Source organism: Thamnophis sirtalis, unplaced genomic scaffold, assembly GCF_051295495.1.
Source record: "Thamnophis sirtalis isolate CommonGarterSnake01/CBP01778 unplaced genomic scaffold, rThaSir2_p1.2 scaffold_5, whole genome shotgun sequence".
Classification (NCBI taxonomy): domain Eukaryota; kingdom Metazoa; phylum Chordata; class Lepidosauria; order Squamata; family Natricidae; genus Thamnophis; species Thamnophis sirtalis.
Window position 1 is genome coordinate 24,181,166 of NW_028261385.1, and position 16,681 is coordinate 24,197,846.

Here is a 16,681-nt window from a genome sequence, read left to right on the forward strand (position 1 = left end):
AAAAGTGGGCCATTTTTAACTTCTTTTTGCCCTCTCCAGCCCCCAGGAACACTCTGGAAGCCTCCTAAAGGCTAAGCATGGCCATTTTTGCAAAGGGGGCGGGGTTTCAGGAAGTGAAAAATGCTGTATTCAGTGTATAAGATGAACCCAGATTTTCACCCTTTTTTTGAGGGAAAAAGGTACGTCTTATAGTCTGAAAAATACAGTACATGGTACTTATATAATAGTTTTAGATCACTATTTCACACCACACTTAGAGGCCTTTTTAAAAAGTCATTTTAAACCCCATAGGAAAGGCTGATAGGGCTGTCGGTTGATGAAAATCATCTTGATTCATTAGCTAATAAAGTTTTAAGAGTGTAAATTTAGATGCAAATGTAACATTCAATTTTGATGGAAGTGTGGAACAGCAGAATCCTGGAAGAGAAGAATGTGAAATTTAAAATAAAAGGTGGAAAATCACTCTAAACTTGCCTTTGTAAGGGGAAAAAACATCTTAGAAAGATTTAGTTATTGATGAAGCAGTACCGCTCTCTAATAGTTCAAAGGCCTTGTAAATTGTAATTCATTAATTGACCAAATCTTGTGGCTCCAATTATTATCCTCTGAGTCACAAGAGAAGATATTACGGTTGCCTTTTTAAAGCTTGCATGATTTAGGTTTAAATCTCAAAGTTAGATTTAAATCTGAGAGCCCCTGGCTCTTGGCTCACCTTATTCTCCAGCTGAAAGATAATTATGGTTGTAAAAGTCAAAACCAGGGTACATTCTTTGTGGCCATAGATTAAAACAGCTTTGCCATCCATTTTCTCAGTGGCCTTGCTGGCTATCCTTTCCCAGCTTTCTTGTGGCATAGTTATTATAATAGATCGGGCAAAGGCTAAGAGTCAAAGCCAGGGATTAACAGGCAGGAAAAACTGTCATGGTCAGAATTTAAGAGCCGGCAAATTGGGCCTGTTTTGCCTCTTGCTGCTATCGGAAACATCAGTTTATGACTCTCTTAAGTCTCTGGTGTATTACAAAGAGCTTGTATGAAATGCCTGCAGCAGAAGTTTCAAAAGTGGGGAAAAAAACCCTGGAAATAAATAGCAGGAGGCTTGCAGTTCCTTAGATGAGAGTGGTCTGTTGAGAACTGGACCCTCCCCAAATATTCAGGTTTGTCCTTCCCCCTGTAGGAAGTTAGCACCCAGTCCTCTCCTAGGAAAATGAGATATTTTAGGAGATAGATTCCTAATATAATACATGCCACATCAGCCTCATGGGCCACATAAGCTTCACTGGAAGTGTGTCGAGATGCCACCGGGGCTTCCCCATCGCCATTTATCCGCCATTACAAGATAGACAGTTATGCATCTGCAGATGCAGCGATTGGTAGGTGGTTTTTGCAGAGAGTTTACGAGAGCCAGGTGACTCCGGCCCAGACATCGGCCCATCCGTGAGGACAGTCCAGGCTTTGGTATGTCCCATGCATGGATGCTATCTCCACCAACAATGGAGAATGGGCGTTGGTCTTACCTGAGACGCCTGTTCTTTGTGGAGGTGGAGATAGCATCCAGAATATTTCCCCTAAAAGGGAGGCAGAAACTCACCCCCCCCCTTTGTTAATGGGCCATTAAGGCCTGGGCTAGTCTATTCTACATAACAAAGATCTACCTCCTTCGGGCAGAGCCATACGAGGAATTGCCCAAAGCCCTTTCATTACAACATCACCTAGCAAGGCTTAACCAAGCGTGGGACACAGGCAACCTACAAAGTTACCCCTGTATGGCCCCAGGGGAGTCTGAACAACCAATCAGAATACAAGCTCAAATTCAAAGCCCAACAGAGGGCATAAAACCCAGGCACACTCAGCACTCTTCCCTTTTTTGCCCAGGATCTCAAACTATGTGATCCTGTCCACCTTTAAAACCATTGTTCCAAACAGCCACCATTGTTTCCAGTGTCTTTCTCCCCACTTGGAACTGATCCCAGATGGACATTTCTTCCAACACTCCATAGATGGCAGTCAGATGATCCAAAGAAAGGAGAACAACTAACAAGAGCTTCAGCAGGAAAAATGCAAGCTTCTTTCTCTTATGTGTGTTCGCTCATCCTCCCTCACAGAAAATTCACCTGTGAAAAGAAAGCCATATTGATGAAGATCAACCTCAGAGAGAACACGTAACCTGTACTATTCAGAAATATCTACTCAGAAATGAATGGCTGAAAGAGTCACAAATGCTAACGCTTTCATGGTTAATCAAGATTTTAACATATGTAAGGAAAATCGTTTTCCTGTTCCAACTACGTTGGGAGATTAACTTCTGTAGAAAGTTAGCACCAGTGGTGGGTGGCAGGCGGTACACCCCGGTATGGGCGTACCAGAGCCTGCCCGGAGCACCGGGTACTATTCCGGTACGATGCTCTAAAGGGCCTACCCACCCGTCCGAGCTCTTTATCTGTCCTTTAAAGCCTTCGGCGCCTCCCTGCAAACACATGGTGCGTACAGCGCCTGCACGCCGCTCCACCGAGCAGCTGGAGTGTCGCAGAGGCTTGCTGAAGCATCGCTGGCAGGTACGATGCATGCATGTGCCGTGCATGTTTGAAGGTTTGAAGGTTTATTTTATTTATATGCCGCCCTATTCCCTGAGGGACTCAGGGCGGCTCACAAACCCAAGGGGGGGGGAAAGGTAAACACGAAGAAACTACAACAGAAAAGGTACAGGGGAATTTAAAAGACAATCAACAGTCACACGATTCGAGAGGGGAAGGGAACTCATCAACCCCAGGCCTGCCGACACAGCCAGGTTTTAACGGCTTTTTGGAAAGCCTGGAGAGAGGTGAGGGTCCGAATCTCTGCAGGGAGTTCGTTCCAAAAGGCCGGAGGAGCCACAGAGAAGGCCCTCCCCCGGGTAGTAGCCAGATGACATTGGCCAGTAGATGGAACCCGGAGGAGGCCTAATCTGTGGGATCTAATGGGCCTTTGGGAGGTAATTGGCAGCAGGCGGTCTCTCAAGTACCCAGGTCCAATACCATGAAGGGCTTTATAAGTGGCGACTAGCACCTTGAAGCGTATCCGGAGACCAATCAGTAACCAGTGCAGCTCGCGGAGGATAGGTGTAACGTGGGTGTACCAAGGTGCACCCACAATCGCTCGCGCGGCTGCATTCTGGACGAGCTGAAGTCTCCGAATGCTCTTCAAGGGCTGCCCCATGTAGAGTGCATTGCAGTAGTCCAGTCTTGAGGTCACAAGGGCATGAGTGACTGTTGCGAGTGCCTCCCGGTTCAGGTAGGGGCGCAATTGGTGCACCAGGTGAACCTGGGCACATGCCCCCCTGGTCACAGCTGACAAATGATGTTCTAAGGTCAGCTGTGGGTCCAGGAGGACTCAAATTGCGAACCCTGTCTGAGGGGCGTAGAATTTCACCCCCAGCCTGAGTGATGGAATGCTTAGCCAATTTTTGGGAGGGAAACACAGCAGCCACTCTGTCTTGTCTGGATTGAGCGTAAGCTTGTTTACCCCCATCCAGACCCTGACAGCCTCCAGGCACTGGCACATCATGTCAACCGCTTCACTGAGTTGGCACGGGGCGGACAGATACAACTGGGTATCGTCCGCATACTGGTGGTATTTTATCCCGTGCCACCGAATGATCTCGCCCAATGGCTTCATGTAGATGTTAAACAGGAGGGGGAACAGGACCGAACCCTGCAGAACCCCATATTTCAGGGGCCTAGGGGTCGACCTCTGCCCCCCAACCAACACCGACTGCGACCTGTCCGAGAGGTAGGAGGAGAACCACCGAAGGACGGTGCCTCCCACCCCCACCTCCTGTAACCGCCGCAGAAGGATATCATGGTCGATGGTATCGAAGGCCGCTGAGAGGTCAAGAAGCACTAGGACGGAGGAATTGACCTCTGTCCCTGGCTCTCCAGAGATCATCGGTCAGTGCGACCAAAGCAGTTTCCGTGCTGTAGCCAGGCCTGAATCCAGACTGAAAGGGATCCAGATAATCGGCTTCATCCAAGGACCGTTGGAGCTGAAAGGCCACCACTTTCTCAACAACCTTCCCAACGAAGGGAAGGTTGGAGACTGGACGGTAGTTATTCAAAATGGCTGGATGTAGAGATGGCTTCTTCAGGAGGGGTCTCACCACCGCTGCCTTCAGGGGAAAGAAGCCCTCCCGAAGGGAGGCGTTCACTATCACCTGGATCCAGCCCCACGTCACTCCCTTGCTGTTCGCGACCAGCCAGGAGGGGCACGGGTCCAGTACACACGTGGCAGCACTCACCACTCCCATGGCCTTGTCCACTTCATCAGGAGTAATAAGTTGAAAATCAATCCAGAGATGTCCCTCCCCCGGTACCTCGGCTGGCTCTACACAATTGGAATCCAGGTCTGTCCGAAGCCGAGCAACTTTGTCCGCGAGGAACTGGACAAACTCCTCCGCTCTACCTCGTAAGGGATTATCCACAACCCTCCCATTCAGGAGGGAGCGGGTTACCCTAAACAAGGCGGCTGGGCGCGACTCAGCGGACGCAATCAGAGCGGCAATATAGGTGTTCTTAGCTGTCCGGATTGCCAGAAGGTATGCTCCGATGCAGGCTTTTAATAGTGCTCGGTCTGACTCGGATTTACTGGATCTCCAGCGGCACTCTAGGCTCTCTTTTGGCGCTTCATCTCCCGGAGGTCCTCGGTGAACCAAGGAGCCCTCCTGGATCCACTGCCTCGGATCGGCCGTAAAGGCGCAATCCGGTGGAGAGCCTCAGACGCTGCTGAGTTCCAAGCAGCAACTAAGGTCTCCACCGAACTGTGGGCGAGAGTATCAGGCACAACACCAAGCGCCGTCTGGAAACCCTGAGGATCCATAAGACGCCTGGGGTGGAACCACCTAATCGCCTCCTCCTCCCTACAGTGGGGGATTGGTCTCCGAAAGTCGAGCCTCAGTAGGAAGTGGTCTGACCATGACAGGGGCAAGATCTCACTACCCCTCAAACCAAGATCACAACTCCACTGCTCCGAGAGAAATACGAGGTCGAGCGTGTGACCCGCTGAGTGAGTCGGGCCCCGAATTACTTGAATCAAGCCCATAGCTGTCATGGAAGGCATGAACTCCTGCACTCCATCAGAGTGCTCGCCGAGCGAAGGCAAATTGAAGTCCCCCAGGATCATAAGACTGGGGAACTCAACTGCCACTCAGCTACTGACTCGAGAAGCGAGGGGAGGGCTGTTGTCACACTGTTGGGAGGCAGGTATGTTAACAACAAGCCCACTTGACCCGCAAGGTCCAACTTTACCAGCAAGGACTCACACACGACAAGCTCCGGAGCAGGGATCCTACGAGGAACTAAAGACTTTCGGATAACAATGGCCACTCCCCCACCCCTCCTCTGGGGTCGCGGTTGATGAAGCACCTGAAAACCCTCTGGGCACATTTCAGTGAGGGGGACTCCTCCCTCCGGGCCCAGCCAGGTTAGAGTAATACATGCCAGGTCTGCCCCCTCGTCTAAAATTAGGTCCTGGACGAGGGGAGCTTTGTGAACCACAGACCTGGCATTTAGCAACAACAACCTGAGACCAGGATCCTGACTAGTCCCACCATCTGGCCTTGGAGTGGAACTAACAGGGCCGGAAGGAGGGATCCCTATGACACAGGGAACCCTCCTTCCCCGGTAATGGCTCGCCCTGAAGTTCCCGCCATATCTGCCCCTCCCCGTTATGACCCTAATGTTCCGGCCCACTCCCGCATCTATGGTCCCTCCACTCTCTCCCCTGGCCGCCGGATTCACCGGCAGGCCCTTTGACACACATCTAAGGGCGGGATTAGGCCTGGGACCCCCTGACACTTCTGCCAAAGCACTCAGTGCAGGAGGTACCCAGCTATGCTCCCGGCCCACCATGGCTGCTATGCGCGTCCATGTGGGCGATGCCGGGCCCGTTCCAACCGTACTGGTTAGAACGGGATCCGTAACCCACCACTGGTTAGCACCCACACTTCCTAGAAAAATGTAATATTTTAGGAAATATTAAAAAGGCGGATAAAATATTTTCCTTAAAAGAGAAATAAAAATCTTAAAACAAAAACCCAGAAATACAACTCCCTGCCCCAGCAGATATTTTGGTGCAGATTAATAGAGACTGGGCCACCCAATCTATAAAACAAAAGACCTCCAGCTCCAGGGTGATGGGATTAAAACATGACGCCTTGGGACATGATAGGATTAGCCCTCTACTCATCTAGCATTAGAGCTCACTGCATTGCGAAATCACCTGGGGTCATTACATCAGCTCAAGCGTCCACCAAACTTGATTCAGACAAAGATGACTCCACATGGGAGTCTGACTACAGCCAATAGAATACATGCTCTTGCCACAGGAACAGGAAGCTCAAGGGCAAGGCCCAAGAGAGGGTATAAATAATACTCTCCACTCCATGTGGTCAGCTATCCAGAATCACACGTGCTTGATGGTTCTGTTCACCATTAAAACATCTTTCCAATCAGCCTCCCATGTTTCAGTGTCTCTCTCCCCACTTGGAACTGAACCAGATAGATATTTCTTCTGACATTTCTTCAGTGTCGGCTGCTGCGCTACAGTATCTTGCTCCTAGACAGAAAATTCCCATTTAGAGTCTGCATCTACCAAGCACCAGGCAGACTTCTTAAAAACGTTCCTATTTGATTTTCCTTTTCTATTTAGTTTCACTGTCATCTGTCCCAAGGTTGAGTTTACGGTTTTAAGTACAGGTAGCCCTCAACTTCGTTTAGTGACCGTTCAAAGTTGCAATGGCACTGAAAAATGTGACTTATGACCATTTTTCACAATTATGACCTTTGCAGCATCTCCATGATCCTGTGATCAAAATTCAGATGCTTGGCAACTGACTCATATTTATGACCAATGGAGTGTCCCAGGTTCATGTGAGAGTTTTCTGACAAGCAAAGTCAATGGAGCAGACAGATTCATTTAACAACCGGGTTATTTATTTATAGAGCCAAGGTGGCACAGTGGTTAAATGCAGCACTGCAGGCTATTTCAGCTGGTTTTTTAAAATCCATCTATAAGAACAGAGACATACACCTTTAGGGATGTTCTTGTTAGAAAATCTGGAAAAATCTTCCCAACATTGCTGTGAGGAAAAAAGAAAGGAGAATGTTGGTGAACTGTAGATGGATAGAGCCGAGGTGGTGCAGTGGGTAGAGTGCAGTACTGCAGGCCATTTCAGCTGACTGCTATCTGCAGTTCAGCGGTTCAAATCTCACCGGCTCAGGGTTGACTCAGCCTTCCATCCTTCCGAGGTGGGTAAAATGAGAACCCGGATTGTTGTTGGGGGCAATATGCTGACTCTGTAAACCACTTAGAGAGGGCTGAAAGCCCTATGAAGCGGTATATAAGTCTAACTGCTATTGCTATTGCTAACTGCAGTGATTCACTTAACAACTATGGCAAGAAAGGTCATATAATGGGGCAAAACTCACTTAACAAATGTTTCACTTAACAACAGAAATGTTGGGCTCAGTTGTGGTCATAGGTATCTATCTGTATTGGGGATAAAAGGGGAAGTGTCTTCCTAAGAAACTCCCATACTTCCCTTTTTTATTTTTTTAAAAATTGACCAGTCTTAGTTAACTAACTGATAGCCCAATATGGGTAGACCTCAACTTACAATGGTTCATTTAGTGACTGTTCAAAGTTACAATGGCACTGAAAAAAATGACTTATGACCGTTCTTCACACTTATGACCTTTGTAGCATCCCTGTGGCCATGTGACCAAAATTCAGATGCTTGGCAACTGGCTCATGCCTTTGTCCCAAGATCATGTGATACCCTTTTATGACCCTCCTTAGTAGCAAAGTCAAGGAGGAAGCCAAAATCTTTAAAAACTCTGGTGTTCACTTATCAGCTGCAGTGATTCACATAATAATAGAGGCAAAACTCGCTTAACAAATGTTTAACTTAACAACAGAACTTTTTGGGCTCAATTGCGGTCGTAAATCAAGGACTACCTGTAATAACCTGTTATTTTGCCCGATTGGCTGTGTTTTTAAGCCTGGGCATTTGTGTTGATTGTGTTGTGCAGTGAATGGGAAGCAGAAGGAAAATTCAGATAGCAAACGTTTCAGGTACTCGGAAATACGATTATCTTGTTTTGAAAGAGCATGGTGTTTTCTTGTGCACTCATAATTATGCACTGCAGTTCACATGGCCAGGGTTAAAGGCCCCATTTGCGCACTCAGTTGCCGAAGAACTAAATATAAATGTAACATATAGTATATCAGAGTTTGTTGCAGAAAAATCAAATCCAGAAAGCACACATAGATAACTGATTCAGCTGGATTCATTAACTTCTTTATATATATAATAACAGATAAATAAATGTGCAATACCAACAGGTGATTCTTTCAATATGGTAAAAGTTACAAGTAGAACACAAGCAGGAAAGAACAGTTTCATCTCAGACTTCAGAGCGGACAGAGTAGTTTCAGTTTCAATTCTCAGCACAGACTCAAGATCTGTTTAAGCTCCCATTGGCTGACTTAGTTGCTATGCCTATTCATTGGCTGACCTTGTTACCGTGTCTCACCGAGTCATGAATATTCTAATATAGTATCCTAAGGAAGTGCTGCTATGGTTTAAATTCCAGAGATTAAATACTTGTGGACATCTAAGGATGCTTTTCTAGAGCTGCATCATTGCTTGTACACAACTGTTAAATCTTGGAATTTATGAATACATGAACGGATTGTTTAAAACTGTAATTTCATTTAATAACCTGTGCCTGCCCTTTGAGCAACCTTTTTTTCCCCCTGCATTGTTCATAATCCCTGAAAGCAAACATTTGTTTTAGCAGATTGATTAAAGCAAAAGACACAGAAATCTGATTTTATTTTTAAGCAATGGCCTCAAATGTCTGGGCAGATTCCAGCCACAAGATTAGAAGAGGATTGCAGGATTGCCTGCAGCTTCATGCAATTGAAAGTTCAAATTGAAGCTGCTCTTGGCTCTAGGTCAGAGAATGATCTGTGTAGGATTAACTTGGGGATTAGAGTAATAACGCTGGAGTTCGAGCTCAGCTGTGCAATGTAGATTTCTTCTTCAGTCCTGTTGTTTATAAGAGTTTGCAAAGATGAATTCCAGCCTGTCCAGAGTTCTGCTTGGGTAACTTTGGGGATGCTCTCCAAGGTCTGTTGCAAAACGAAAATGTTCCTTTTTCACTTAGTTTTCTGGCATAGTTGGATCAGCAAATGCGGCCAGCATGAGCAATAATGAGTACAGTTTCTAAAATACTTGGAAAAATACATTGATTTTTGGGTACATGGGGTCATTATTCTTATTTTGTGCAGCCGAGCCATAATACCACAACACTGTCCCCTGTATCTCACATTTACTGTTTGTACAAATGTGGAGTGTTAATGTTTCTTCTTGGAAAACCAATGACAACCACATATCAGTTGTAAAGAGTGAGCATGGCTTTGGGCAGAAAGAATGAAAAGGCGAGAACAAAAATAGAAGGGTTTGGACTTTAAAAACCACAAAGTATGATCATTCATTTCTCATTTTTGGCTGGAGGCTCTGATCCCAGTCCACATTAAAACAATGCCATTATTAGATCCTCTGAAAGCTTTGATAACACTGCACTATGTGGACTAAGGATCTCTTTTAAGATAGCATTAGGGTTCTAACTGATGCTCTAATTATTAATATATAATTAAAAGAGATCCTTAGTCCACATAGTGCATATCACATAGTGTTATCTACAAGTAACTCTCAACTTAAAAACCACAGTTGGGGTCAGAATTTCCATTGCTAAGCAAGCTGGTTGTTAAAAGAATTTTACAGACATTTTTTGCTACAGTTTTTAAGTGAATCATATCGCTGTTCAGTGAATCATGTGGTTGTTAAGAGAATCCGGCTTCCCCCATTGACTTTGCTTATTGGAAACCATCTGAGGAAGTGACAAATAGTGAGAATGGGACACTAGAACGGTTGTAAATGCATGCAGATTTCCAAGTCCCTAAATTTTGACCACATGATTGTGGAGATGCTATGACATTCATAAGTGTGAAGATTGGTTGTTAGTCACATTTCCAGTGCTATTACAACTTTAAATAGTCATTAAACGAAGGATTGTAAGTTCAGGCGAACCCATACTTTGCTAATATAGTAGTTTTCTGAGATTTCATCTTCCTGATCTCTTTCTTAGCTGATAAAAACAAGTGCTAATATTGAGCCTCTGTATGCAAAAACATAGTTCTGTCAGTGAGATGTGGCCTGCTCTCAGAATGCCCATTTCAGCCCAGAATGGCTTTCCAATCAAGTGGCAGAACTGGAGCTACTGAAGTATATAGCATCTTTCAAGTCTGAACGGAACATTTCACATTCTTATTACCTGATGATTGCAGGGCCCATTATTGAAGTCAGGTCTTTGTGCCTGAAGGAAATCTCTGAGAGTTAGCACATCTAATGTAGGGTGTCAGTGTTCTTGAAGCACCCAGCAAGGAGTGTAATTTTAGAAGGTAGATGAAGATTCAGTCTGCCTCATATTAGTAACTAGTGATTAAAGAAGATACAGCAATTGGTTCTCAGTAAAGGAGGCAGCCCAGAGGTGGTATTCAGCAAGTGCTAACCAGTTCTGGAGAACCGGTAGTGGAAATTTTGAATAGTTTGGGGCACCGGTAAATACTACCTCTTATTGGCCCTGCCCTCATCTATTCTCTGCTTCCCAAGTCCCAGATGATTGGGAGGGAATGGGGATTTTGCAATAACCTTCCCCTGGAGTGTGGTGGGATTGGAGATTTTACAGTATCCTTTCCCTGCCATGCCCACCAAGCCACGCCACACCCACAGAATTGGTATTAAAAATTTTTTGACTCCCACCACTGAGGCAGTGTATTTACTCTGCATTTTTTGAATCACACCCACAGAATTGGTATTAAAAAAAATTTGACTCCCACCACTGAGGCAGTGTATTTACTCTGCATTTTTTGAATCGTGCAGTTTCAGGCCATTTGCTCAGTTGTTTGTACATTGATGATTCACCGTTGACAGTACCACCGTGTCCTTCACCTCTCCATTCTCTGGGAAGCATGGGAGATTTCCAGGATTGGCCTGCTTAGTCTCATTGTTGTCTCTTCAAGGCAAGGAAGTCTCAAGATCCTCTCAGTATAATCAGAATGAGGGGTTCCATCTTCTAGAAGGTTGGTTTATCACACCTTGAGATATGACATGTCCATCCATTTACTGAGAATTCTTATGCCCTCAAAATTGCTAACTTCATGATATTTCTCTGCCGTAGTACTAGATCAGATATATCATTGTTCTAGATCAGATATATCATTGAACAGTTATATCGTGGCTCAGTTTTGGGAATGTCCAAGGTCAGTGATGGCTAACCTTTTTGTTGTTGCATCCCCGCACCCATAATGCAATGTGCACGCAACCCCCACGCCCTGCTTTGGGTCTAGTAGGCCTCCCTGCAGCCTCCTGGGACCAAAAATGGACTGCTGTGGGGGATGCTCCCCCATCCCCCGTGCATGTGCATGCGACCCCTCCATGAGCAGCAGAGACCTGAAAATGAGCTGGCCGGGGAGGCATGTGCGCATGCACGGTGGAGCTGAGCTGGGGCGATGGCCTACGTGCCCGCAGAGCGGGTTCTACGTGCCACCTGTGGCACGCGTGCTATAGGTTCGCCATCACGGTCCTAGGGTAATAGATGCCCTTGAGATAGAGTCATAATACATCTATTGGACTATCTAGGATTACAGGAGTCAAATTCCAATATATTTGAAGAACAGCATCTTGGGGAAGGCTGCCTTTCAAATACTTGATGACAAACATACTGAATGCAGCTAGCCAATTGTTCCTTTGACTCTATTCTCATCATAGACAGTATCAAGACGGAAGGCAATTTAGGAGGACCAGTTTGATTTCCACAAAGTTCTGCCTTCTCTTTTTTGTTGAGCCCAGCACAACCTGGGGTTCCAAGCTAGTTATCAATAATTGATGAAGGCTTTGGTTTTAACTCTGTGTTATTAAGAATAAGCAAACGGCAGTCTCATGTTTTCATCTTTTCACTAAAGTTCTATTTGTTTGCTCTGCCCCAGATTTCCCAATCCTTGGCACCCTCCAGATGGACGTCAACTCTCAAAAATCTCAGCAATCGCCACACTTCTGCGAGTTGAGGTCCACATATCTGGAAGGCCCCCAGGCTGGGGAAGGCTGCTGGAGCTGATTATCTATTCTGTCTCACTTGAAGTTTAATTGCAAGGTAAGTTTTTGATCCCTAACATTTTTTATTCCGTGCCTCTTTTTTCCCATATTCACCATATGATTACAGTGTGGTAAAATACATGCCCTATGAAGAGCCCAGCTATAATTAGAGAGCCGAGGTGGCGCAGTGGTTAGGGTGCAGTACTGCAGGCCACTTCAGCTCACTGTTATCTGCAGTTCAGCCGTTCAAATCTCACCGGCTCAAGGTTGACTCAGCCTTCCATCCTTCCGAGGTGGGTGAAATGAGGACCCAGACTGTGGGGGCAATATGCTGACTCTGTAAACCACTTAGAGAGGGCTGAAAGCCCTATGAAGCGGTATATAAGTCTAACTGCTATTGCTACTGCTATAACTGGTTCCAAAGGCTGAACAGTTGCTAAGGCCCATTTGTTATGGAGAATAGCAACGAAGTTCTAGTAGCATTATCTGGATTTTCTTTTCTCAGCAGATTCAGAGGCAGCAAATCTGAACTAATCCTGAGGTTCAGGATTAGTTATCTCCTTCCTCACTTGCCATCCCCTTTTCACCTGGGATACTCTTCCAATTTGTACAGATTAATTTCTTTCTGTGTTGTTTCAAGGAAAGGCCTCTATCGGTGTGGGCAACCTTTAGATCTTCATATGTTGCTGATTTACATGTTCTTGGAGCCCAACTGGGAGAGACTGAGGATTAAAAATGTTAGGAAGGTTGACAACAGCTGAATCCCCTCCCCTTTATATGTTTGGCTGCACTAAAAACTGGTGTGGCTTTGATCACATGGTTGTGGCTGCCATCTTGACTTTTTGTAGTCCATTAAATCTGTCTCACCAACCTGCTGGAAAATTGGGGGAAGTACCTTATTGATCACGACTGTTATATTGTTCATTTTGTCGTCACTGCCAATGAATTGGATGGGCCATGAAAAGGTGAGAAAAGAAAACATTGCTTTTGTTATCCCTAAATAGCCATTCTTGGTGGAGAAGCATTTGCTTGTCTTTGCAAGACTAGAAGGGCATCTTGTTCAGCAAATAACTGAGTTGCGGGACTCATGACTACAAGGTTGTTTGGATAATTTTAAAATGGACTGAATGAATTCAAGGAGGACATGGCTATAAAGGATCATATCTAGGTTAATGTCTCCTAAGCCAGTGGTTACAATGGCAGGTAAAAGATATAAAGATAGTCCTCAACTTATAACTGTCCAATGGGTCAAAGTTACAACAATCTTGGAAAAAGTGACTTGCAACTTGTATTCACACTTATGACTGTTGCACCATCACCATGATCATGGGATCATGATCCAGGCACTAGGCAGCTGGCTTGCATTTATGACCAGTTGCAATATCCTACAATCATATGATCATGATTTGTGAGCTTTTTTTTTTTGCTGATTTCCAGCAAAATTGTGATTTGCCTAATGACCACAGTGATTCACTTAAAGAACTACATAAAATTGTCATAAATCTTAAAACTTAAGGCTGCAACAAGTTATGACCGAAATTACGGTCCCAATTGGGGTCAAAAACTGAGGACAACCTTTATCTCCATCTTCTGCTTTTAAGCAATCCAAAGACATCTAGTTGGCCACTTGGCATAGCAAAATTGTAGACTAAGATGGATATACCTTGACCTTAAAAAAAAACCACAGTTCTTATAACAGCGGATTCCTTTTTACAGGAAAGGCTTTTATTTTTAAAATAAGCAAACAAGGCCAGTTTCAGTTGGTTTTGATTACAGTTCCACCATCCATGCCACATGAGCCAGTGGTCAGGAATGATGAGAATTGTTCAAAACCTCTGAGCAAACATTGTCTGACCTCTCTGGACAGTCAAAAGCAGGAAGAGAAATACTAATGCCACCAGAAAATTAGTTAACCAGTTAGAAATCCACTGAAATGGACAATTGTATTATTCTGGGGAAAGGTGATAAAATCACTTGAAGTGACTTCCTGCAGAATTTGAATCCAATTAGGGCCACTAATGACAAGGCTCAGAATCTTCTCTGAATTAGGGTACCAAGTTACAACTTAATCCATGTTTTCTATAACATGCTAGTTGTTGCAAAAGATCTACTTTATAGTTGGAAGCATCTTGAGTAAGATCTTAACCAAATTTATCACTCCATCATTTCCATTCCTTCCTTGTGGATAGATCTGTTGATCAAAGGTGCCATTTTCATAGGATTAAGAAACGGGGAGCAACATCAAAACAGTGAAGTTGACCACGATTTCACAGCTTCTGACATCATACCAGTTGGACAAATTGTCTGCCTAATCACAGCTAAGTTGGATAGAAACAAATCACGTTTAAAACAGTTTATAAATAGCTATATCCTATCAATTATGATAGGTGGGATGAAGAGTACCTAGGAAAGTGGTTGAAGATAGAGGAGGTCATGGGTCTTTATGGGAGACGGTGCATTGCGATCAAAGCTGCATCTTTTGCTTGTTCAGTTGCCATACTTGTAAAAATAGTGGTATAACAATCATGAATCTCTGCTTGTCATCTTGCGGATTTTGATACACACGTACAGGTGGAAGTTACTGGGAAAAGGAAGCAGATAATTGCATCATCGATGGCATAGTATGCGAGTGTCGAACTTGCAGCATCACATTTTGTGATGTTTTTCCCATTTGCAGAGCTGGAATGGGCATGGCCTGTGTTTGACGCATCCGGCCCGCGGGCCACCAGTTTGCCAATCCTGGCATAGCACATTGTACATCATTTTTTATTCTGCAATGCAAAAGGAAGGGTTGATAGCCCCAGCTATTTTCTTATTTATTAAATTTATATGCTACTCATCTCACTCTGCAAAGTGACTTTGACTTTTTTTCCCCATTGATTGTGCTTTTTTTTTTCTATCCAGGAGTTCAGGGCAGAATATCCTGTGTCTTTTTCATTTTTTTTCCTGTGTGAAATAACTTAGAGATGTAGGTTAGATTGAAAAGGAGAATGTCAAGAAGTTTTCAGTTTCTCTTTGGCAATTACAACAGCTAGCTATCTTTGAATTTTTTATGGAGCAAATAATTAAACTCCAGTGATTTCATTTTTAAAATAATCATTATCACCTTTCTAGACTACCATAATGTTTACATTTTGTGTAGATTGAATAACTAGTTTTTAAAATCTAGTTTTCATTACTTTTGTTAGCAGTTTTAAATCCTTTGCAAAAGAAATGCAATAGAAATATTTTAAATATTGTAAAGATCAGATGCCTTTGGTGCTATGATTAGGGATTTTTGTTTTAGTAAGGTAAAAGTAAAGGTTCCCCTCGCACATCACTCTCCGTTTCAAAGCCGAAGAGCCAGCGCTGTCCGAAGACGTCTCCATGGTCATGTGGACTGCATGACTAAACGCTGAAGGTGCACAGAACACTGTTACCTTCCCACCAAAGGTGGTTCCTATTTTTCTACTTGCATTTTTTACGTGCTTTCGAGCTGCTAGGTTGGCAAAAGCTGGGACAAATAACGAGAGCTTACTCCATTACGCGGCACTAGGGATTCGAACCGCCGAACTGCCGACATTTCTGATCAACAAGCTCAGCGTCTTAGCCATTGAGCCATAACGACCCCTTTTTTGTTTTAGTATAAAAGCATTTTATTTCAATTTTACCTACTATTTTCACTTGTTCCCTTAACCCTTATCTTTTCCCCTGCACTCAGACTGCGGTATTTACTCACTCAGGTGAACTTGGGCTATCTGATACAGGTAAAATATATGGACCTTGAGAGATAACTCTTGCTTACTTAGCTCTTTGTTTTAAAATAGCATTGATAATCTTCTCCAACCTAGAGCCCTCCACATGTGTTTGATTACAACTCCCATAATGATAATTAGGAAAGGCGATCTTAAAAGAACTCAGTGGGACTTTGAATCTGCTCTCCTAGCCTAACTTACAGCGGTGCTTCAAAAGGAGACAGCTTTCCTAACTGGCATTGCAACACTTGGTACATTATCTCCCCAGCCTTGTGCAAACATCAGGGAATTAATCACTAGTGAATTATTACCTAGTCATTTCTGTTATTCTGGGTGTCTGGAACAAAAGGGCCCTTTGCAACCAACTCATCACCACTGACAATTCAGGTGGAAGGATATACACTATATTCCCAAAAGTATTCGATCACCTGCCTTTACTCGCATGTAAGTGACATCCCATTCCTAATCCATAGGGTTCAATATGACGTCGGTCCACCCTTTGCAGCTATAACAGCTTCAACTCTTCTGGGAAGGCTGTCCACAAGGTTCAGGAGTGTGTTTATGGGAATTTTTGACCATTCTTCCAGAAGCACACACTGATGTTTCACGAGTTTACGTGGCCTACCACTATGTGGCTGAGTAGTTGTTGTTCCCAAACACTTTCACGTTCTTATAATACACTGACAGTTGACTGTGGAATATTTAGGAACGAGGAAATTTTACGACTGGATTTGTTGCACAGGTGGCATCCTATCAC

At 44.4% G+C, this 16,681-nt stretch overlaps 1 protein-coding gene across 4 annotated transcripts in view; it reads left to right on the forward strand.

Annotated features, from left to right (window-relative positions):
* GHR (growth hormone receptor) overlaps nucleotides 1-16,681 on the forward strand; it is a 149,280-nt gene that overhangs the window by 18,058 nt on the left and 114,541 nt on the right. For 2 of the 4 annotated variants that reach the window (XM_087715461.1, XM_087715464.1), the window contains exon 2: nucleotides 12,085-12,248. The exons of the other annotated variants lie outside the window; for them this stretch is intronic. The gene's annotated coding sequence lies outside the window, so the exon portion shown is untranslated. The remainder of the gene's footprint in view (nucleotides 1-12,084; nucleotides 12,249-16,681) is intronic. 4 annotated transcript variants of the gene reach the window in all.